Raw genomic sequence first — 25050 nt, 5'->3', positions numbered from 1 at the left:
CAAATCGCGATATTTTGTAATTTTTTCTTTTTCTTTGTTGTCAATCCGACTATCTCCTGGTACTGATATTTCGATAAAATTAACCCCCTTGTTTTCACTTTATATACATATACATATATATATATATATATATACAGGGTATCCCAAAATTCACGCAAGATTTAAATTTAGCGCCATTTGTGCGGTAAAGTGTTGCCAACGAGAAAAAAAAAGACAGCGTGACAGCTGACAGTTCAGGGTTATTAAAAATGACCACACACAGCGAAGAGAGTTTGTTGAATGGATTATAGAACAACAAGTGGATGCTTTTTTTTCGAACAAAATCATCTTCAGCGATGAGGCTCATTTTCATCTTGATGGCTTCGTTAATCGACAAAATTTTCGCATTTGGGGTTCAGAAAATCAACGAGTGATTGTTAAGAAACAAATGCATCCACAACGTGTCACTGTTTGGTGCAAATTTTGGAACCGAAGGCATCATCGGTCCATTCTTCTTCGAAAATGCGGCTGGTAAGGCAATAACAGTTAATGGTGCTCGCTATCGCGACATGATAATCCAGTTTTTTGTGCCTAAATTGCAAGATATGGATGTGGACGACATGTGGTTTCAACAAGACGGTGCCACATGTCATGCAGCCCGAGAAACAATTCAATTACTGCATGAGTCATTTCCTGGTCGTGTAATTTCCCGTTTTGGTGATCAGAATTGGCCGCCCAGATCATGTGATTTAACGCCGTTGGACTTTTATCCTTGGGATATTTCTAAAGTCTAAGGTTTATGCCAACAAGCCTACGACCACCCACGCCTTGAAGGAGGAAATTGAGCGCTATATCAATGAAATTCAGTGACATCTATGCAAAACGGTCATGGAAAATTTCGACAAAAGAGTGCGTATGTGCCAGCAAAAGCCGTGGTGGCCATTTACCGAATATGCTATTCCATGCATAACCCTATACTGTATACTTTATGAATCAATAAGAAATTACAATTTTTAATTATATATATATATACATACATATAAGGGCTTCGAAATCAATATGGATTATCCATTCTGATATACAGCGGTGGAGGGTTTTTTCTTTCTTTCACTAAATTGGTGTTTTTAATTCAGAAAACAACACACTCACTCACACATTGAGAAACACAGAGATGGTACGAGATGAATTAACTTCCCATCTCGTCCATCATTCCTAAAATATTTTGTTATACGAAACAAAGTTAGTAGCTCATTATATCTAATACATAAAAGACAATGAGATGAATTTAAAAATATTAAAATAAAACTCTTTTCTTTTCCAGATTTTCGACATTCATTTTGCTTTTCTACCAAGCAAGCTATTTCCACAATTAGAAATTATCATTGGAGTCACATTCTAATTATAATTCTCGGTGAATTCTGAGAATTAACGCAAAATACAACATATTCCGAGTATTAAGTATTAAAACAAGGGCTGCAATAGACTGTTTTAACGTGAGAAATTTCCCACAGCAGTCTGCCCAGAATCGCGTTACAGTTTATCCCATAATTAGTAGTGATACCTACAGTAAAGTGTGGGCGAAAGACTCAAGTCTAGGCTGAAGGCTAGGGAGGGAGGGATGGAATAAACGCTTGAAACGCATGATCTCTATAATGGCTTGTAAGGGTATATTTAGCAAATGCTTAGAGAAATGAGCTTTAATTTGAGGCCAAACGAAATTTACTGAGCAGGACTATTCCTATCTATCATGCAAACATTAATTAAGCTGCTCCAGCAATAAGGAACTCACCCGGAAGAATGAACCTAATATGCAATTAAATACACAAATTAGAAATTAAATATCTCGCAATTTGCTTTCTTGGGCGTGTTTATGAAATTCATTAATAGAGTTTAGCTTATTTGTGAATGAAGTCCTAATAGATGGGAACGGGGCTATTCTATGTATTTGTGCATTGGTCATAAAGAACTGGGATATACTTCTTAGAAGTCTATTATAATTATATCAGTAAACGTCATTACCCTAATTATACACACCCTTTAGGTGTGCTTCAGAACAACACCAGAGCGTCTCTAGTAGACATAAAATACCATCGCAGTGTCTTGACTGATTTTGGTGAAATTTGGAACGTCCACAAAAGTCGGTGTTTCAGAGCATTTCAGTTATTTCAGATGAAAGGTCATGTCCTTGATGGAAAAGGCCTGAGTTCGAATCACGTTTATGCGAGAACGTCTATAAGGATTTTTAACTGAAGATGAATTAACAGACCCAACCGACACGTCAGGACTTGTTAATAATAATGCTCTTGGAATTATTGTAACATTTCGAGAACCGAGGCATAGGTCCTGACCAAAACGGAATGGTTCACGCTTGTCCTCAAAAAACATAAGTATTACACAACCTTCAAGGTGCGCCAGTGAACAAAAAATTCGACAGAAGTTAGCAATCCCTTTTTCATCTGCCTGAATCTGTAGATGTCAAGGCTCCACACTTATCTCATGTCATTCCCTTATTCAATTCCTATAGTTTAATACCTTTTCAATTCTGAAATATTATTTAGCATTCAACAACGTCAAACTCGTTTGATATTGTTTATTATTCTGTTTCATTGTTTAATATACAATGCATCGTACGGGAAAGTTAATCTTTCTCGGGGTTGGATTTGATAGAAGAAAAGAGGGTTTTTATCATTTGTCTCCTAATACGAACACGAGGTGGCATCAAGCGTGGGTGTCATTATTAGTTGCAATGACGAGGGAAAAATCATACGTAAAGAAGAAGTCTGATCCTTTTAAAAAAATAATTAAGGGTAATTGGCAGAAATTCATTCAATTCATACGGAAATTCACCTTACAAAGCGCTTCTGTAAGATAATCAGCTACTGCTGAATCCCTATGTTATACACAAAATTAGCACTCGACAACTGGCATTTGCAATTGACGCCTTTCGTTAATGCTATTAAAAAATACTTTAGTTCTACATAAACGATGTTTAGCTTTGGTCATGTGTAGAAAAGTAACGTAATCGAGTCAGCTTATTTAGCTATAAATAAAATATTTATTATATTATTTATAAAACATTATTGTAAGTTATATTTTACGTAAAATAAAAATTTAATACTTAAATGTTTTTAGTAAATTTTAAAAAAATTTAAAAATATACGAAACACCTTTAAACATTTTTTCTATAATTAAGAAAAGATGGCAGTATGGCCTAATTTTTGATTGGTTAGGAGAGGAAAATCGACCGTGAGATGCGGTGATTAATACCCTTGGAGGGTAATGGATGGCAATGCTGTAGCCAATGAAGTTCTAACTGAGGCTCGGCTATTGCCGTTACCCTCCTGCCATGATCAGAGCTTTAATAGCGCAATACTACCTTATCCCTACACTGTCCTCTACAGATAACAGGGAAGATAAAAAGCATTCTTGCTTCGCCCCTTTAAGCCAGTCCTTATAAGGATGGTCTAATTTTTAAACTACACCAAGTTGGAATCCCAGTTCTACTTATCAAATCATATCTGAATAACAGAAAATTTAAAATAAAACTTAATGGAATCAGATCCACAGAGAGGAGAGTCACGACTGGAGTACCTCAAGGCTCTCTGCTTTCCCCCCTACACTTCTCCATATACATAGCAGATCTTCCCAAGTTGTCCCCATCCATCACCGCTCTCTATGCCGATGACACAAGTATCATAGCCAGATCCCTCCGTCCACATCTAGCCTCAAACAAGCTACAGAGAATAGTCCACGAATTAAAGAATTGGTATAAAAAATGGCGTATCGCAATCAACCCAGGAAAAAGCTCTGCAGTACTTTTCACCAGACGTAAAGCAGAACCAAACACAAGCATACAAATGTTTGGAAAAGTACGTCCCTTGGCACAACTCTACCAAGTTTCTAGGAGTTCATCTGGATAAGCGCCTAAATTTCAAGACACACATAAATAGTGTCTCCACCAAAGCAAGTCAGACTATTGCACAGCTATATCCATTTTTGAATAGCAACAGCTTCCTAAACATAAACAACAAAATTCTCCTCTACAAATTAGTGATAAGATCTCAGATGACTTACGCCTCACCAACTTGGGGACACACATCTAAACAGAACATCCACAGATTGCAAACGATCCATTCTTAGGATCGCTTGCAAAGAAAAGCCTAGGAATGGCATTTAATGCCCCTTGGTTCATCAGAAATCTGCAGTTACAAATCTAAAAAGCCAACCTTCCAGATATCAAGACCTACATGACAGGCATTGCAGAAAAAGTTTTCACAATCACAGACAATCACCTAGATCAGCTAATTCGACAGGCAGCGGACTACAAACCTTCAGATCATTTCAACTATAAAAAACCGAAATCCACCATCGCAAGAGAAAGCTAATACTGCTTACAATGCCCACAATGAGCGGGTAAATTACCCACAATAATCCCCTCATACACAAGCTAAAATCAGATGAAGGGATGAAGAGTCAAGGACTCGGTCCATCTCCCAAAGAAGTTCCAAGTTCAAGCATTTTAAAAGATAATTCTGTCATATCGAATGAATAAATTAAATAATTTAAAAATTCTTTCTATAATTAGGAAAAGATAGATAAATTCCTTCAAGCATTTTGAGAGATAATTCTGTCATATCGAATTGAATAAATTAAATAATATAATATTACAACTGTTTTATAACTCCCTGAGTCTGTGGTGGATGCTGTGACAGTGAATGAGTTTAAGGCGAGGTATGATAGATACTGTATGAATGTCGGATAGTTGTGATGAATATGATTATGGCCTCCCTCGATGAGTCTAGTGACTCCCTGGAGTTGCGCGTAATAATAGTAATAATAGTAATAGTAATAACAGTTATCTTGAGTAAGGTTGTTAAATTAAACAAATAAATATGACAAGGAAAACCATATCCATGATATTTGTGAAAAATTAGAACTGTATCAAAATACCCATAAATCAGAAAAATGTACCAGGTAGCTAATTACATATGCATCAAAGATAGGAAGCCCAAAAGACTAAAAAGAAAAGCAGAAGACGGTATTATATATGGAGACAAAATTCAACTCCTATGGTGGAAGAAATGGTAATAATAATAAAACTTCTCGTTATGTGTAACAGTTTTACAATACACCTGGACCGGATGGTAAAACAGTAGAGGACATAAAACATGAGATAAAGAGCTTTGGAAACAACTATTAAATATCTGTAACACAGCTCTAGCAACTTCCAACATTCCATCACAATGGAGAGAAGACTTAATAATACCAGTATCCAAATAGGCAATCTGAACAACCCCCAAAATTACAGAGGAATCGCACTACTTTCTACTACACTGCAAATCTATAATAAGATGCTTCTAAACCAAACTGAATCGCACGTAACACCTCTTTTAATGAAGCATTTTTCTTGAAAAACAGAAGCACTCTTGATCACATCCACTGTCTTAGAAGATTGCTAGAAGGAGCAAGAGATAAAAATTCCCTTAATCTTAAACTTCATAGATTTCTCAAAAGCCTTTGATTCAATAGACAAAAGATGTTCAAAATTTTCAGATAATACTATATGACCCTTAACAATAATCCAAGCAGTAGCAGAACGCCATCACAACTATCATGCAAAGGTAATCGTTAATAGAAAGATGGCTGAGAGTTTTCTTATTTCCACTGGAGTTCTTCAGAGAGATTCTTTCGCACCACAGCTTCTTTCTTATTACCCTTGACTATGTAATTAGACTCACAGGAATTTGTACGGAATAACTCTTGAAGGCCCACATAAGTGACCTCTGTTTTGCAGATGATGTTGTGCTGATTGATTCTAACATTCAAACTGTCCAAAACCACTCAGATAATTGATTAAAAATACAGCATTGAATTGGGTTGACAGTCAATAATAGGAAAACTTCTTCTTTCACTATGCCTTATCCCATGTTAAACGAGGTCGGCGCACCGATCTTTAACCTACCTCTTCCAAGTTCTCTGGTCCAGGGCGTCCTTCGGACTCCATCCTTTCTCCCTAAGATCCTCTGTCACCTTATCCCTCCACCTGAGCTTGGGCCTGCCTCTTTTCCTCCTTCCCTCCAACTCCACATACTCCACTCGTTTACCAACATACTCCTCACCCTTCCTTTCTACATTTCCGAACCACCTCAGCCTACGTTCTTGTGTCTTCTTGCCAATTGGTCTCACCTTAACCGTCCTTCTGATGTAGTCATTCCTTATCCTGTCCTTCTTTGTCACACCACTCATCCATCTCAACATCCGCATCTCCGCTACCTCCCTCTCCTGTGCCTTGGTTATAGGCCACGTCTCCGCACCATGGAGCATCGCCATCCTCACCACCATCTTATAAAGCTTTCCTTTCCTCTTACAACTCACTCTCTTGTCGCACTGGACCCCACTCATCTTTCTCCAATTCATCCAACCGCACGTTATTCGGTGCTGTATTTCCTCATCCAGGTCACCATTCCTCTCGACAACCGACCCAAGGTACGTGAATTTCTTTCCTGAAATTAGCCTTTCATCCTGGAGTCGTATGACCATATCCTCGTCACTCCCCGTTGACATATATTCAGTCTTCACCCGGTTAATTCTCATGCCGCTCTTCTCCAATGCCTTTCTCCGCTCTTCCAGGGTATTTTCAAGCTTCTCTCGGGATGATTCGCATAGAACAATGTCGTCGGGAAACAGCATGCTCCATGGTGCCTCCTTCTTGACATCCTCCACTAGTACATCCATGACCAGGTCAAAGAGGTAGGGTCAAAGAGGTAGGATCTACACCTGACCCTTGGTGTAGCCCTACGACAATGGGGAACCCTTCTGTCATGCCGACACTAGACCTGACCTATAATAATAATAATAATAATAATAGGAAAACTAAAGTCCAAAAATTAGAATAGAAGAAAATATTAAGCAAAATTGCCACATTCTTGAAAAAGTAAACTATTTTCAGTATCTTGGTTTCTACATCGGTGCATTAACTGACATAGTGAAAAGAAAACACGAAACCCTTCAATTCCATAAAAGTCTAATGTCTGTAAATGCACGCTCATCACCACAAATACCAAACTTTCGTCTGTATAAAATCACCAGTCAAGCCATATTTACGTGTGTGTCCGGACATGGAACATCACTACTTAACGAACAATTAACATGCCTTCGAACACTAAGAGGGTATACGTGGCAAGATCACATTCCTGATATTGTCATTCTTGAAGAAAGCCAGCAAAGATCTCTAATAGAAACAATTAAAAATAAAAGTCAACTGAGATGGTTGGGACACCAACTTAGACCCATCTTCACTTACGTTCATGCTCTTTCTCTTTACAGGCCCGCCCACAATGGACACAGAGGAAGATGAAGACAACCGTTTTCACAATAAGCAAATTTCTTTTTGAAGATAAGGCTCATGAATCACCTGATATCCACCACTTGGCTCACTTTCATTTAACAGACTTTATCTCCATGAGTTTTTTATATGAATATTTCTTATATATTTCCCTGGAAACTTGGATAAGTATTATAAAATAACATTTAAAATGAAATATTTATTTAATTAAATATATATATAATTAATGTGATATATTTGTGACCCGAAAGATTAATTAGGAAAGAAAAACAGAGAAAATTAGTATTTCAGTGAAAATATTGTAATAATGGTATAACAACTTGAAACGTCTTGAGCTATTAAATATTCTTGGCTTAATAATGCGTGTAGATGTGTACTTTTTTCCGTGTTTTAATAATAAATATTTTTTTTTAATCTCGTAAAGGTATAGCTAATATAAGAATATCTTTCTTACTTCAGAATTGCTCGTAAATGTAGGACACCCAAAGATACAATAAAACAAACCCATTGTGACCCCTCAGAAAAACACGCATAACAAAATCCATAAAACATTCAACAAACGACTGCAGCCAAAAAAAGAAAGTTCTTTTTGATAACTAATGTATGAGATGACAGAGTTTGATAAACAAGCCAAACTATGTCGTGACTATGTGGTTATCTTTTTTTATTTCTTTCTCTTATTAATTTGGTTCCTATTTCTCTATTTGCACACACACACACACACACACACACACACACACACACACACACACACACACACACACACACACAAATAAAAGGGATTAGATGCGCAGATGGCAACTAAATGGAAACATGATGTACGCATATTTCAAATAACTTAGCTGATTGTTGAATTCAAGATACCCGGATGTTCTTGTTAATGTTTTTGTTGTTGTTTTTTTATAGATGAAAAAGAGGTATGTTTTAGCTTGCTATGTTTGTACTCGTAAATAAATATTAACATAATGATTTATATTTATGTTTCATTCGTGCATGGGCTCCAATTATATGTTTGCAAATCTCTTTCAGAATTCCATGCGCATAATAAATATGTAATTGGATTTACAACGACAGCATGCTGTCTCGTATTTTGATTCTTAGAAACTCTGATTAAGCCAGCTTAGTGAATGCTATCCTAGCGCACATTATAAAATAATTTCCTTGTTAGATACGCAAAGAATCAATCCTCTCATGCTCATTGGTGTGAAAGAAAATAATAAATATTGCAAATTAGAAGTGGAAAATCAGATACACTGCAGATACCGCGAATCAATATATTTTTTGTACATCAATTATGAATGTGTGTGTGTGTTTTTTTATTAGCAAAGATAAATAGTGTATTACGTCACGAAGAACTTCTATAAAAATGTTCGTGGCATTAATAAAATTACTGAAAATACACTGGGATTTCAATTATTAATAGACTTAGATTCTATAATCATTTGTAACCAACTTCTATTAAAAATCAATTGTGATATTGTTTGTCCAAATAAAAAGGAATGGTTCATAATCTGAGATCGAGGATATTTTACGTTCTAAAATAAATTAAAATTATTAATGTTATAGACTGAAGTGTGTTTTGCTTGATCCGAAAAAAAAGCATCGTGGAATGCAAGTAAATTGTTTATGATTTTAATCCCAAATGACTCCAAGACTTTATAAACGCATTTTTAATGATTTCGTTTGTACAAGAGTGTGCTTAAGAGTTGTGATAATTACCATGAAGTAATTGACGCGTCTTCTTATATATCTTAAAAGAAAAAGAACAAATGATTACAGTTCGATGAAACATGGAGGTTCAAGGAGTTTAAGATATGTTCTTTCTTGCGGTTATAGTTGCTTTAATATCATTTTTGTTCAAGGTGTTTATCAGAACTTTTTCAGTTCCCCTCTTATGTGTATGCTGAAGAGAGCAAAGATTAATATCCTGCATGTTTCAACGCTAATTAGACAAACCGTATATCTTCGAATAGGAAGATATTTTTCATTAGTTAGAATGGGGGACATCATAATGTGAGCCAACACTTTAAACTCTGAAATACTGATTCAGATGACTTCAGCCTATTCTTTAGCTTTGTGTGTCGAATTTAGGCTAAAGTTATATAGCCTGTGAGTACCAACCTTTCTGTTACACTTACGCAATGGTGTTCCCATTGATATTACTGAATATAAGTTCCATATAAAATTACTAAAACATCAGTATGTAATTATGTTTGAAGAGATCTTCTAAAGTACTTAGTGAACCCCCAGATGTGAAATATACTTCTTATAGGAAAAGAGAGGTTCTGGCACTATGAAATACTAGATAGATGGAAGTGGTCCTGTGAGGTTATGATAAGAATATGTCCAATCCTTCATGTTTCGAACAAAAAAGCAGACTGAACATTTTGGAAGATTTTAAGATGATACATTTATAATCTTGTTGTCTTTCTCTGCTTGATGTTAAATCAGAATGTTATTATAAATTCAGAAGACCAAATACAAAGATGGAAAGAATACTTAACAGAATTGTATAATATAAATAATATAAATTAAAGATACCAAGAAATTATATGCTTGGTTTAATCTTTTATCCAAGTATAAGCAAACAAGTTCGTGCCTGAACTATTTTCAGGACTGGCGTAATTCGTGTAAAGAAGCTGGTGACTTCTCATCACTTACATAACATGATGCAACAAATTCTCTCTTGTAGAGAATTTTTCAGGTAACTTCAACTCTCCAATAATCCAAGCGATAGTCTACCACGTAAAGACATTCAGTAAACATATATGTTCAGGATGGAGTGCTTACTCAGAACCAATTGGAGAGCAGATGCGTTAATCACTCGGCCACAGACAGGCAAGTTAAAAGACTAAATTAAAGAGAAATTTAAATTTACAAAATTACGAGTGAAGTTAAATTTCCATTGCTTATTTTCATTTACAAATTCAATTATTGTCTTTTAACCCCTATTTCATTTCATCTTTCTCAATTAATTACTTAGTGACACATTCCACCGTAAAAATAGCGTTTGTCTGTATGCTAGTCCTGATATCCTGTGTCACAGGATGTCTGGTTTTGTCTCCTCCTCTTTTTGACCTACTTTGGTACTTGGTGTGTTTACGCCATTCTGTCAAATTCATTTGCTGCCATCATTGTTCTCCAAACACTGCAACTCACCCAGAAAAGCATTTTACTTTCTTGCATTTAATCTTGCCTTTCTCCAATCTAATTTTCCTACGAGCCGAACTCCTCAAAGATTTTAATGATCGTAGTTGTAATCTTTGTTTCAGCTAGGAATAGTTACGGGATTTTCAAGTGGATTGACTCAACTAGTAAAGATGATAAAGCATTTTTTCCCATAATGATTACCCACAATTCTTTTACTTTTTTTAATAATCAATAATTGCTGAACACTGAAAAACCTCCTTATCGTGAATAGATCTAAATAAGTACACTGTCATTCAGACATGCGCAAACTGATTTGATCTGTTTCAGAAGACAATATAGTACTTTGAAAGAAGCGGGTTCAATATGTTACCAGTTAGACTTTAAACGGTTTGTTGGTGCTTGTGTTAAAGTAGAGATAGCAGAAGCGGAAAGAATCTTGTCTATCCCTTCTGAGGAATAGCGCACATAGAACTGCAGAAAAAGAAGCATGAAAAATGAAAGGATAGGTTATATGGAGGCATTGATGGAAGTTAAGTTTGTTCACAGTTAAGAACGGGATAAGGTTAGATTTGTTTTCTTGGAGCAGTGAATAAGTGGGATAATTTGCCTCTTGAAGTGGTGAGTGCATCTAGCGAGAATGAGTTTAACAGAGGCTGCTGTGGATACTATTTCCCCTCCATCGATGAATCCATGACTCTGAAGATATAATAATAACAATAAAATAGAAACCTAGCTTCTGTAAGATAGTGTTTGAAGTAAACTCGAGTAGGAATGTTGATTAACCAGTGTATCATTTTCGACAGCATCAAAGACTTTAGAGGTTTTTGAGAGGTCACCGCTCCAAACAGAGAACAATCGACTAAGATTGAACAAACCAAATATTTACACAGTTCGCAAAATCACCAGTACTTTACATCACTGATTCAGACAATTTGGAACAGTGAAGGTACGTGTAGCTTGCGTAGTGTAGCCTCCGTAGCTTAGTCCGTATAGACGAAGTCCTTCGGTTGGAAAGACCTGGGTTCGATCCCCGTCCATGAAGTGAGGAACCTTTAGCTAGTCTCTTTGGACGAAAGGTTAGTTAGCCGGTCTCATACGGTGGTAGGAGTTTTTTCACGCTGAAACTCAGGTTTTTCGTCCCCCAGAACAGCCAAACCGCCCGGTGAACCCACGCGTCTGCAGACATAGGACACACCAGGAGGCATAGGGCTAACCACCTTATCCTCGAGTTACGGTTGCAAAGTCCAAGAATACTTGGAAAGGTCGTGGGCGCTTAAGTCCCTGTTAGGACCACTTGATAGGATAGGAAGGTACGTGTAGCCTGTAATTGGCATCAGCCATATAATGTGCAGAATACCTATTCAGTTTTCTAGAGGGTTTGCAAAACTAAGACCAATGCCAGAAGGGAGTGCTTCCTTCCATATTCTTGGATTCGATGAAGCATGGTTCAGTCCAAGTGTAAATAGAAAAAAGTTCCGGTTCTTCGAGACTCTGCCCACCTTGGTCATTAGTTTTCTCGAAAGAAAAAAAAAAACCAGGAGTAATGGCACAAATGACATATCTCACACCCACTCCACCTTGTTGAATAACGTATGAGCCCAATCAGCAGAACTGACGAAGTGGTTTTTAAAACGATAGAACTTGAAGACACTGGAACACCTATCTACTCTCCTAATACGACTTTGACACTTTTGTTTTATTAAAAAAAACCGACTAAAACATTCTGTGTTCAATAAAAATACCTCTTTGCAAATATTTAGCAACTTTTGTAAACGAAAATAAAATAAAAAAAGGACTTTGACACCAAACAGCTTTCTTATAAAGTTACCTTAATTTAGTCGAAAGGGATCACGTGTTCCTGGATTATCTTGAGTGTATTTTATTATAAAAATAGAAAAGTTGATGATGGCGTAGTAACCAACACTAATCACATGCACTTTAAGAAGTAATGAGACGAATTTTTGGAATCATGCCATTTACCTAGTTGTAATCCCGAGAGTTCTGGACTGGTCATCCCATGGGTACTCTGTTCTAATTGGTTGAGTTCAAATTAAGAGAGAGAGAGAGAGAGAGAGAGCTGTAAGGCAACATTAAGAATTGCAGAAAACCTAGATTAGAAGTAATAAAAAGATTATCGGGATAAATGAAGAATGCCGTGTGATATTCCTTTTCCATCGTGTGTAACTCAACAGAAGTATTGTGGGAGGGGATACGTTTACCAATATTTTTAACAGAACAGACATTTCAGACCTTGAATATTTTTAACAGCTCTTGAACAACTACTGAAAAACAGCTACTGAAAATTGTTATTTGTAGTAGCTGTATTTAGTAGTACCTATTTAGTAGTATTTTCATACATAATATAAATAGGTGTAGCCTTAAAAGTTTCAGTTATTTTTTTTAAATATTATAATTTTATCTTTATTTCTAAAATTCTTTATAAGTATTTTATTTTACATTATTTTATGTTCTTGTTTATTTTTTGCTTGTCTTAAAATGCTATGTTCACTTAATATTTTATTTCCATTTCAATTATCTTTTTACCTATAATACATAAATGAATGATTGAAAAGTTGCAATTATGCATCTAACCGCTGTATTTTCTTCTATGTTCTTATTCCATTAATATTAGGCTTATTTATGTTTACATTTATGATCTTACAGCGACATCTTTCCCCCCTCGCTCTCACTCTCCGTTAATTGCAGCTCGCCCAGTCAGATCCACGTGCGGGATTGAGCATCCGAGCCTCCATGGGGATGGCCATTCTAGTACTATGCTTATTAAAGTCATAAAGTGGCTTGGAAAGGAATCATATTTAGTCCCTATAAAACAAGTTTTCCCTGTTTATCTAACCCTTATCCCACCCTTAATGTAGGAAAATTTTTTATGGATGGGATTTACATTTAGTTTTTTTTTTTTAAAAGTTCTTGAAGAGAAGTTGAATATGTTGGTCTATCCATTCTCAAAAATTTGCAAAGAAGGTCAGTCTAATATTTGCACTTCAGTTTTCTCAAACTATATCCTTACAAAATAGTATGACACGATATTATGTTGATGCTCTGCGGGTCGTTACAACAGAATTGTCCAGAACATCGATATAAGATTCGTTCATTTTTCTGACACTTCGACAAGATTCTACTTGAAACAGTCCAACGCCACACCATCCGCGTGTTTCACCCATGAATTCTAGTAAATAATCTTATGATCCACGAAAGTTCAGTCACAGGTTCGCTTTCAATGCGAATTTAGGCGAATAAATCATCTAAAAATAAATGTATCAAATGGTAGTTAGAATAATCAATGTAAAGGTATTTGAAGTGAAGTTGAATATGTGGGTTTGTTGGGAAATGTGTAAGTCTACAAACCTAAGATATGTTCAGAGGATAGGTGTTTGTACAGATTTGTACAGAACCAATTTTCTTTCACCATCTACTTTTCGATTGTGAGATGAGACTCCGTACCACAGTCGATATAGGCGATGCCCTTTGGTCGCAAAAGACCTGGGTTGGATTACTCTCAACGATGAGACGGTATTCATAAGGGCTTTTCAACTGAGAAATGAGGTATCCCATTCTGTCTCATATAGCGGTAGCAAATATTTCTCTCTCTCTCTCTCTCTCTCTCTCTCTCTCTCTCTCTCTCTCTCTCTCTCTCTCTCTCTCTCTCTCTCTCTCTCCAACGAAGCTCCAGTTTTTCATCCTACAAACAGAAAATCCAGCCAATAGAACACGCATTTAAAAGACATAATGCACTGTCCCCATAACTTCAATTATTTCTGTCGTCACTTCCATTAACAATCACAAAAACACCTTTAGATATTTTCATGGGGTTACGTAAAAAATAAAGTGTATATACGTGAATATTCTTTCAAAGCTAGTGTTTACAGACAAACTCATAGACGTTATCGAACTATAGTAAGTGTTGGAGCTCAAATTTTAGAACCCTAATAACTGAATATTTGGTTGAATATATGCAAGCTACACATACAAATGGCATTGAATTCGTTTCCACAATAAAAAATAACAATAAACATACAGTGCAAAGTGTCACTCGTATTATTTTATTGGCGCATTAATTTATTCAATAAATAGTGCATTAAATACTGGCATCCTTCGGAAGAAATCGTGTGCGTGTGTGTGAAGGTTTTATAGTCAAGCTGCAGAGCACATAACTCATTTTCTTTTTCGTGTAAATATAGGAAGATAAAATGAAATCACTGATGCCTGAAAGGCTTTAAATATCTAACTGCAACTGCGAGTTCATCTGCATTTAGATTAGATGTTTTATACCGTAAATATCGCCATCTTTTACTCTTAAGATAACCAAAAATTTACAAATTTATCTATAATAAAAAAGAAAGTTCTTGTCTACTTGTAAAATTCAATTTGAGTCTGGAATTCATCTTCATTTAAAATGAGAAATGCTTTCAAATGAGGGGAAAAAAAACAGACTTCGTCACATTTATATATCATGCTCCCGAAACTCAACTAGAAGATGGAGAATGCACAACTACAGAGGAATACTCTCTGAAATGAATAAGATAAAAAGCAAGAATATTTTAAGAGCTTTTTATAAGGTATAGTTTTCGGTTTAAGTATTTAAATTTTGCTGGATTTTTTTAAGAATAAATAATAATTTCATTGAAGCAAAACCAGTTTTTACTAACAATTTTTCAGTTCACTTTTATTCCTTTTATAGGAATAGTTACGTTCCATCCTATACTATAGCTGTAAGATGCATTTTAATTTGCTGTATACTCTGCATGCTGAAGGAGACAGGAGTATCTGTGTAAAATATTAACTTACTTTAAATAATGTAATAAGTTAATATTTACCGCAAGTACATGTTGAGCATTGAGCCCTGACAGAATATTGGGAATGCAAAGATTTCTCAATATAGTGTCAGTATCAATAATGTTCGTCGATGTTGAAAGACGTTGGTTCGAATGCCGTCTAGTCTAGTAATTCAAGATGAGATAGATGATCTCATGTACAGGTAGTCGGGTTCTTTCGCTTAGAAAACTCTGTTTTTGAATAAAAAAAAAATAGTTCGTTAGATCATTCAAGTAACTAAAAGTCTTATACTTGTTCTCCGTACACCACGAATAAGTTACGAAGTATCCTTATTAACTTTAAAACCTTATTAATCCTCTTAATTTATTTGCTGCTGTTGTTATTAGATTTAATATTTAATTAGCCTCCATATGCTCCCTCTATAATGGCGATGTCCTCTGGTTAAAAAAACGTGAGATCGAATCCCGTAGTAGGAAAAACCACATTATTATGTCGTAAAAGAAATAATTGTATTCCATAAATGCAATAAAATGCTAAATCTGGAAACAAGGAATAGTAGGAATAAAAATAAAATTATTTATTCAAGGAATCTTAAAACAAATTCCACTGATTCAACAACACATCCATTGTAAGCATGCATTCTTTCTTTGAATACCGAAGTTTAATTGCTTGCGTTTGGGGACGTCGAATAAAATATTATCGTGATGCGTATTATTAATATAAAATAAACTTTGAAAAGGAAAGATAAAACGTGGATTTTAATTATCTCTTTTTTTCTTTCTCAGTTTTTTTTCTTTCAAATTCTCTTATTTTTTATTATCTGTCTATTTCTGTTCGCTTTTCTCTCTTTGTATCTTTTCGTTTACTTATTTTCTATCTATTCTTCTGTTTCTCTCTCTCTCTCTCTCTTTTAATTTCTTATCGTAAAGTATGCAGCAGATTTAACCAGTTTTCATTTATAATCACACACACACACACACACACACACACACACACACACACACACACACACACACACACACACACACACACACACACACACACACACACACACACACACACACACACACACAGAGAGAGAGAGAGAGAGAGAGAGAGAGCGCAAAAGGTTGTATTAAGGAGGAAAGCGCATTGCGAGTCTGTGATAACGGTAAAGCGTCTTTGCTTGAAGTTGTTTGCGACGAGTTCTCTTCACGAAATGCAGACGAAGCCCTTACCGGATACAACACGTAAAATGCTGTAAAGTCAAAGAACAAAATTCTCTACATCTCCATCTCACACGGACTACAATGAAAACATTAACTACTGGAAAGTGCCGAAATTATCTGGCTTAAAGATGACTGCAGAATTCTGCCTTTCCTCGTAACAGAACTTGTCAATGAATGAAGTAAAAATGTCGAATTGCCAATATCAATTCTTAAGACAAGTTTAATTTAAAAGAAATGCATAATTTGTAAGTTAATTAAAAGACAATGAAAACTAAATAGTATTCATTTTTTTACTAATTTCTGTTTCGAATGTTTATTTATATCTCACGGGTGCTTTCTCTCTCTCTCTCTCTCTCACTCACTCTTTTCGGAAGATATTCGGGTTTTTAACCCATCAACTCAGAACCCTCGACCGAAGAACACACGAATGTCATAGGAAAAATACGGCCGTCCATCTAGCACGCGTATCAGAAATGTGTGCAGAACTCAGAGTATCATAAAAGATGGTGACTGGTCTTCCTACCAATTTGTTGAATAAAATGATGTAGTATTTATTTTATTTGTTATTGTTACGTTATCAAGTTTTTCTTAAACCTATCGACATTCTTAAGTCACCTGTAAAAGGCTTTAAGAATGTTGAGTAATATTTCTCTGGTTGAACAAAATTAAAATATTACTGCTTGTGACCATTAGGGTAACGATTCCTTCATCAAATATTGGTATAAAACCTTCATTTTTTGTAGTTTCGTTTCACTGTAAATGTTGATTTTAAAGACCAGAATATTATTATGAAAATCAAACATAAATGTTTAAATTTGCGGCATTAAGAACATGTTCTGTAATATCCATCACCATAATGATATGACAACACTTCTACTTAGATTTCTAAATAAAGAAAATGAAAAACGGAGTGATATAATTTTTTTTTTCAATGTTTGCAAATTGAAAACGATTTGTTGGATAAATCGCGCATTACTCTCTAACGAAATGCAAATCCGTGAACTCACCCACCTTAATTGTAAATATACGCCTTTGTAAATGGGAAATATATGTACACATACACTACCCGTTTGCAATGGCTTGCGAAACTACTATCGTCCATTTGCTCCTGATAAGGTGGGTGAGCTCATGGATTTGAAAAAAAAAAAAAAAAAAAAGACAATATTGTCGGGACTTTTGTCGAAATTGACGTACTCTTTTCTTTCATTATTTTCATATTTGTCGTAAATATCCGCTTCATTTTTCAAAGGTGTTCGTCTTCTACAAACGCCCACATAAATCCGCATCCATTGAAATAAATCTAAACTTACTATCAATCTGACGGTAGTTACGACCTTCGGTAAGAAGAACTAAGCTTCGATTCTATCTACGATGTGAGGAATCTTTAGTAGAGATTTTCAGCTGAAAGTGAGTTAGATGATCTCATATGGGGTCGAGAGAGTTTCCACCCGCAAAACAGGCAAACCAACCGTAAAACACACCATTTAACAGACATCATACACTGGACTCACAGTCTTAGTGGCTTAGCCCCTAATTCCAACCAGTCTAATCCAACCCAAACCCAATTGTACATCTGTAAATACCATAAATGAAGTTATGTTAAGTTATTTGGTTTCTCTTAATAGTATTGTCTTCTAATGTGCTCAGTTTATTTTGACAGCACGTAAAGATTAGTCAATCAAATCTACTTCAAGGTTATATTTTGTAGAATATCCCTGTATGCTATATTTAAAGTTGTGGTTCCACCACTACGTTAAATATAGCATACAGGGATATTCTACATTATGGAGTATCGCTCTATAATAAAAAATATATCATAGTAAAAGAAAACGAGAAAGATTTCAATACCAAAACACATCCTAATAATAATATAAAAAAAAACGTATTGATGGGCATTATGATCGGCTACTAATTCTCTGATACCATTGATTAAAAAAAAATCTTTCTGGTAGAGTTTCTTCACCATATTCTTCTTGTAATTGGAAGTTACTTCATTAAGTTCATTAAGATGAAGAAACTGCATTTGCAATATATTCAGTACGAACTACAGATTAAAATAAAATTGTCTAAACTAACAAAAGTTTTATATTAAGTGATATAAATTTTGCTAATAAGAAGGAAATGTATACTTAATAAATGGAATAGTTCAGCAAAAGTGCTCTTTATTATATTAGATGGTCAAGTATTATTGACCTCTATTAGGAATTCTCTGTAATAATCAAATGAATAACTTTGACGTTATTCCATTTTTCATTAACTGTTTATCACCCAAACATGAGAATATGCGACTATTAAATGCACATATATAATAGATTCAAAACATACAAGAAATTCGAAAGCATTTGCTAAAACGTAAATAACTGACTAGAATTTGAACTTGGAATTTTTTTCATCACATATTTAGCGATGTCAATTATGACATGAATTATAAGAACTCCTTCAAGTAAGCAATAGTAATAAAGAACTGATTCTTCTTAGCCGGAAAAGTTTTAATTAAAACAACAACAACTGTTTATCATAACAAAGATAGAATGGCCTCGTACCACTGAAATAAAATATTAAAAATTTGGTTTAATATATAACGTTGTTGGATATATTGGACGTCTATACAGCTGTTGAGAATTACAGCCGAAACAGTTAAGGCTATGAAGCCAATAGTACGTTGTTAATTGTGTGGGTGGGAGGATGGGTTTGAACGTATGCCTAAAATCTGTTTATATGCCGAACTAAAGTTCTAAAATAATAATATTTAACCAACTTTTATACTTTTATATTACTGACTTGACTGTTGTTTTTTTCTATCGCCTTTTCATACTCATATTTATCTATTATTCCACCAATATTTAATTATACCTCTGAAATTAGCTCATATTCGAAAGTATTCGATTTAGAATTAAGGAAGTGTTGAACATCAGTTTATCGTCCCATTGCTTTCGCTTCGATTCCTTGTAAAATAATGGAGAAATCCATTAACGGTCGACTTCTACACTACCTGGAAACCATTCAACTAATAAATGATCCTCAGTATCGATTTCGTCGCTGTCGATCCACCGCAGATATTCTTTCTGTGTCATCCACCTTTGGACAAATGCCATGGAAAAGTTTGAGAAACTTAAGTGGCTGTAGAAGATATCCCTGAGGCATTTGATCGGATTTTGTACAAAGGCTTATTAAGTAACTTATTATCTTTATGGGTTGTATTTTACAGCTGGATTGCCAGTTTTCTTGATGGGAACACATTTAATAGGATAGTGGACAGAATTTTTCAACTAATGTTGAGATGTTACTTCCTGTCTACATGTCGCCAAACTTCGCCAAATTACTATAAAGCAAGCCTTGTTTTGTTTGTTGTGGCCATATTGGATTTCTCTTATCTGTTTGATTGATAAACGTACACTTCTTGGAAATAAATCACCGGACAACCCCCATGGATGTGGTGCATCGTGCTACGTAACCAGTCATGTGTTTGTAGCCGATACAAATTGCAGGAATATGATGCTCACAACTGTGTTCAACAATGTCCGGGTGAAATGACGGCAAGAAGGGGACTTACGGAGTTTGAAAGAGGTATCGTAGTAGGATGCCATATTGCAGGCCTATCTGTTTTGCAAATTGGGCCATCCCAGGTCAACAATTACTTATACCATACTGAGATGGAAGCGCGGGGAGTCAATTGCAAGTGATACTCACAGAGTGGACAACCTACCACACTAACCGAGTTCCGGCCATCGATTGGAACACGAATCGGCGCAAAAGCATTCAGAACCGAGGCTCACAACATGGATTACCATGACAGATCCACAACATGCAATCCCAAAATTACTCGAACAAACATGTAGCGTCGTTTTAGTGGTGCAAAGCGCGTGTACAGTGGGGGTTTGGCCTTTGACCTCTGTTTGTAGTGCTACAAACATTGACTTCCGAGAGATATCCGGACATTCTGGACAATGTCATGCGTCCTACTTTTCGGCGTTTTCTAGGAACTCACCATTGTCATTTTCAGCAAGACAATGCACCATGAAGGCTCCTGTTGTTGTAACTGCGTGCTTTATGGATATGAACGTCACCACACTTGACTGACCTCCAGAGTCCTAATCTCAGCTCTATTGAACATGTGCCAGATGAAATGAAGCGTTGGGTGTTGAGGGATGTCCGCCTAATAACAATTCAGGACCTCATTACATGCCTACGGGAAGAATGATCCAAACTTCCCATTGATCGCTATCGTACGCTTGTGCAAAATATACTCGTAGGATGGCTGCAGTCATCGCAGCGAAAGGAGGTCCTGCATCTTATAAAGGTGGAGGCCATGGCTGTTTGTTCCTCGCACTATGGTGTCCGTTTACTTCTTTGCAAGAAGTTCACTACACAAATATATAAAATGAGTATAATATTATTGTATACGCTAAGCAAACTAGAAACAATTTTTCAATAAGGATCGTAAAAGTGTAAAATTCAATATTATGTTATTTCTTGCTAGAAAAAAAAGAAAATTCCGTCTCACTCAGTGTCAACAATACTCAGGCTTGATAGACGACATGAGAATAATCTCGTGGTCAATTTCCCCTTCATTCTTTCTTGGCCTTTACTCATCATTGCATTGCCTCATCAGTATCCAAGCTTGGTTGATTGGAATTACGGTCGAAGCGACTAAGGCCGCGAGGCTGCTAATATTTGCGTGTGTTCACTAGCCGATGTGCTTGTTTTGTGAGATGAAAAAAATGGATATTCAGATTTTCAGAAGAGATACGTGAAATCAAAAAGGAGGAAGGAAAGTTGGCATGAAAAGTTGGAAGTCTCACTGTAAATGGATGTTGATCAGCAGCTACATTAATTTACAGTCTTGGAAGAATTAGTGGGGTTGATTAATGAATTCTCCCTCTCTCTCTCTCTCTCTCTCTCTCTCTCTCTCTCTCTCTCTCTCTCTCTCTCTCTCTCTATTTGTAATAAATATTAAAAATTTATTGTTTTGTTTTTCATTTATTTCTCTGTTATTTAATCCTTAAATTATTATTAATGTGCCAATCGATTACGGATGGCAACATGGGTAAGTTGGTATATTGGAAATTCAGTGCAGCTGTTGTAATAAATAAATAAATAAAATTTAAAATGATAATAATAATCACGACATCGTCATCTAAAACATTCCGAAATGCAATATGGCTTTATTTATTTATGCGTACAGATTATATCGTTAACGTTTAGTGATATATAGAAAAATAATGACTCACATATTTAGTGAGAAGTTCTAAATATTCAGGAAAACTGAAAGAATTTTAAAATTTTTGGTGTTTTTTTAATAGTATTGCATACTTGCTCTCTAGATATTACATATGGAAGTCTGTTTTTATCAACCGAAATAAATAAAATGAATTTATGAACAGATTCGCTGCTATTTTTAAACAATGTCCGACATTCAGCATTACAAGGTTAAGGTTAATTCACAAGATACAGGACTCAGAAAGATTATTTATTTAGAGCATCGTTTAATAATAGGGATGAAAGGATGCTAAAATGAATACTCAGTTATTTTCTATAAGAAATTGCGGTGTTGAATTAATCATGAGTTAAGAAAATTAGCGTCATACCTAATAGAAAATTCATTTATTGAGCCCCCGTCTCTAAAAACAGATCCTAAACGTTATAAATCAATTGATATTTTGGTGAATTTCATAAGTTACAGCAATCTTTTTGATTAAAGCAATACGTTTTTTTTTTTTTTGCATCACCTGTGATTAGCGTAAAAATCCTTTACCGAGGTAATAAATTACGAGCATTAATGTTTAGCCTTAGGATTGATTTTTTTGTTTGCTTCTTTCACTGGCTCAGAATAATGAAAAGTTGTGAAAATTAAGGCATAATAAATGGAGTCTAGTTCGTTTTGCTAACACAATATAGATGATATTCACTCCCTCTAGGCAGTCATTTTCTTTTTGAAATTCTCTTCGCCGATCGTAATAAAGATATCCATCCCAATAAGTCTTTGTCGATTAATTAAAAGAAAACTAGAGTATATTCCATGTACAAAGTATTAGTTATGGGCCTAGGAAAACTTCCCATTAAGGCCTTGGTAAAATTTAATTAAGATTACATCTGCCACGAAGAACGGCAGAGATAAAAACAAACAGAAAGAAAGTATTCACAACATTTCTCTTTGAGTGTAATGTCTTCCTAATTTCAAGCAATCTATTTGTATGCCCTAAGATCAGAAGTAATTATTTTTCTTAACTGATTAATTGTACTCTAAACTACTCACTAGAGTTTAAGTGATAGAAAGTGTCATTTCCTTTCTCTCTCTTTCTCATTACTCCTGTCGACACTACAAATTTTTGCTTTTCTCCAGAATCCAAAGGTCTTTTCAGCTAATTATGTTTGCACTTCGATGGTAATTATTCCTTTCAGTATAGCGAAGTGAATATGCTATAACAAAATATAATCATATTTTTTTTAAAAAAATAGTGTGAAAAAAATAAAGATATTATTAAATAATTCATTAAATCTTATATTTTACAATATTTTTACAAAATTTTGTACTTAACTTAATACACCATTTAGGTATATATATATTTATAAACAATATATAAAAACATTTTGTTTAAAATTTACGCTTTGGTGGAGACCATCGTTATCTTTCCATATATTAGTGCGGTATTTCTAGATGTTGCTAGGATAGTTAATAAGTTAAGCCTTTTGGCTTAGATCAAGTGTGTAGTTCTTTTTTGTGAACTTTCCCCATAAGTGATTAGCAAATCGTTTAGCTAAGCGCAAATTGTAGTATATAGTATATGTTAGCTCAGTTATTATCGGCAAATTGTCTCATAGAGGCACTTGATAATAAACTACAGCAGCAGATACAGAATAAACCCCAGACTGGGGCAAGAACAACACACTCGGTGGTGGGAATAGCTTAGACCCCCCCCCTCACTAGCATGGCTTTGCCGCGTACGCGGAGCCTTGGAATCGAAGTGAAAGCTGATGTACGACCTCGATGTTTGGCCAAAGCCTTCATCGAAAGCGTCGGCGCTGAGCAGATTTTTGGGTTTACTCCCTTTGGTGGTGGCCGCTTCCAAGTAGTAGTAAGGAGTGAGCAAACAAGAGACAAACTACTTGCAGGATTCGAGTGTAATGGAAAAAATAGTTCCATTTTTGGTAGGGAGCATTACCAAACTACTTAGAATCCCCAGATTCCCTTTAGAATATATTGAAACGGATGTAAAGATCATCCACGAAATATTCGGGAAATGGGGCGTTATACACAAGGTGGAAGTCCTAAATGACGCAGAAAACCCCAAATGGAAGTCGGGTGAAGTCCACATCTCCCTCGAGATGAAAACGCCCGTTCCCAACTTCATTATTATTGGATCCGCCAGAGTAATGATAAATTACCCTGGTGTAAAAAAACAATGTTTTAGATGTGGTGCTTTCACTCACCTTGGGGCGGACTGTCCTAGAGTGAAATGTATAAACTGCCTCAAAGCAGGCCACAACCAAGAAAACTGTGAGTCAGCTTGCCTGAAATGTGGGGTCATTGACCACAAAGTGGACACATGCCCATCCAGAACCCTTGCTGAGAGGATGGGTGGTGCAATCACGCCAGCAACTCCACCAAGCAATGGAAATGACACACCACAAGAAGCTTCTCCTCCTTTCGCGGCTGCTCCTGATATAACAGAAATCCATACCTCCACGTCTAAGAAAAACCGAAAGGGGAAAAAAACTTCCACAAGCAGTAAAATCCAACAAGAAGAAACAGTCGCTATTGAAACCATCAATACCAATATAGATACTAATACAGATGATATAGATAGGGAAGTAGGAAAGATGGAGGTGAACACCAACACCTCCAAACGGCATTAAGCCCACAGGAAGAAGAGTTGGTAACGCCCAAAAAGCAAAAGTATCTGAGACCGCCCACCCAGAAGTTCCTCACGCGAAAGCAGGGGAGACTCTCAGCCATCTCATCAGAGGTATCCCAGGGATGGCGGAAAAATTCAAAGAAGCGATAAAAAAAATAGGAGAACCTGAACTCCTCCACACAGGAGAACATGGATCTGACATCGTCAGTGCAAAATGGGGTGACATTTTCGTTAATGACATCAGCAAAATCACCCCTGAGCAAGTAGAGGTAGCCCAGGATTTAGACGAGGAGGCAGCTTCGGCGTTCTTCATAGCTCTCTGCAAACTAGACATGGCCAAGGGAAGTGAGGTGGCCAAAAGAATAATAACTGCCCACAACAAAAGAAAGACACAGTAACCACCTTGTGGGGTTTCTGTACACAGCTTGACCGGTTTCAGCTATCATAGGTGGGAGAGGACCTGAGAACCCGAGCGGCGAAGGCTTACAGCGAGGCGGTGTAGTTCCTTGTGAGCTGCATCACTCGGGCCAGATCCTTCCTCCACCTCTAAGTTTAACTTTCAGTTTTTGCTTTTCTGTGTACTTTTTTTTGTTTGTTTTGTTACATGTTTCCTTTTTAGGATTTTTCCTTTTTTGTAAAGTGAAAAATCAACGACCGTTTTAGAAACGCCGCTGGGGGGCAAACAGCTAAAACAGGTCAACTGAGGCCTCTTTAACCT

The sequence above is a fragment of the Typopeltis vanoorti genome, chromosome 4 (assembly GCF_054136105.1).
Source record: "Typopeltis vanoorti isolate ZY-2024b chromosome 4, IOZ_Tvanoo_1.0, whole genome shotgun sequence".
NCBI lineage: Eukaryota > Metazoa > Arthropoda > Arachnida > Uropygi > Thelyphonidae > Typopeltis > Typopeltis vanoorti.
The sequence above is the reverse complement of the archived record's forward strand: the minus strand, read 5'-3'. Positions refer to the sequence as shown.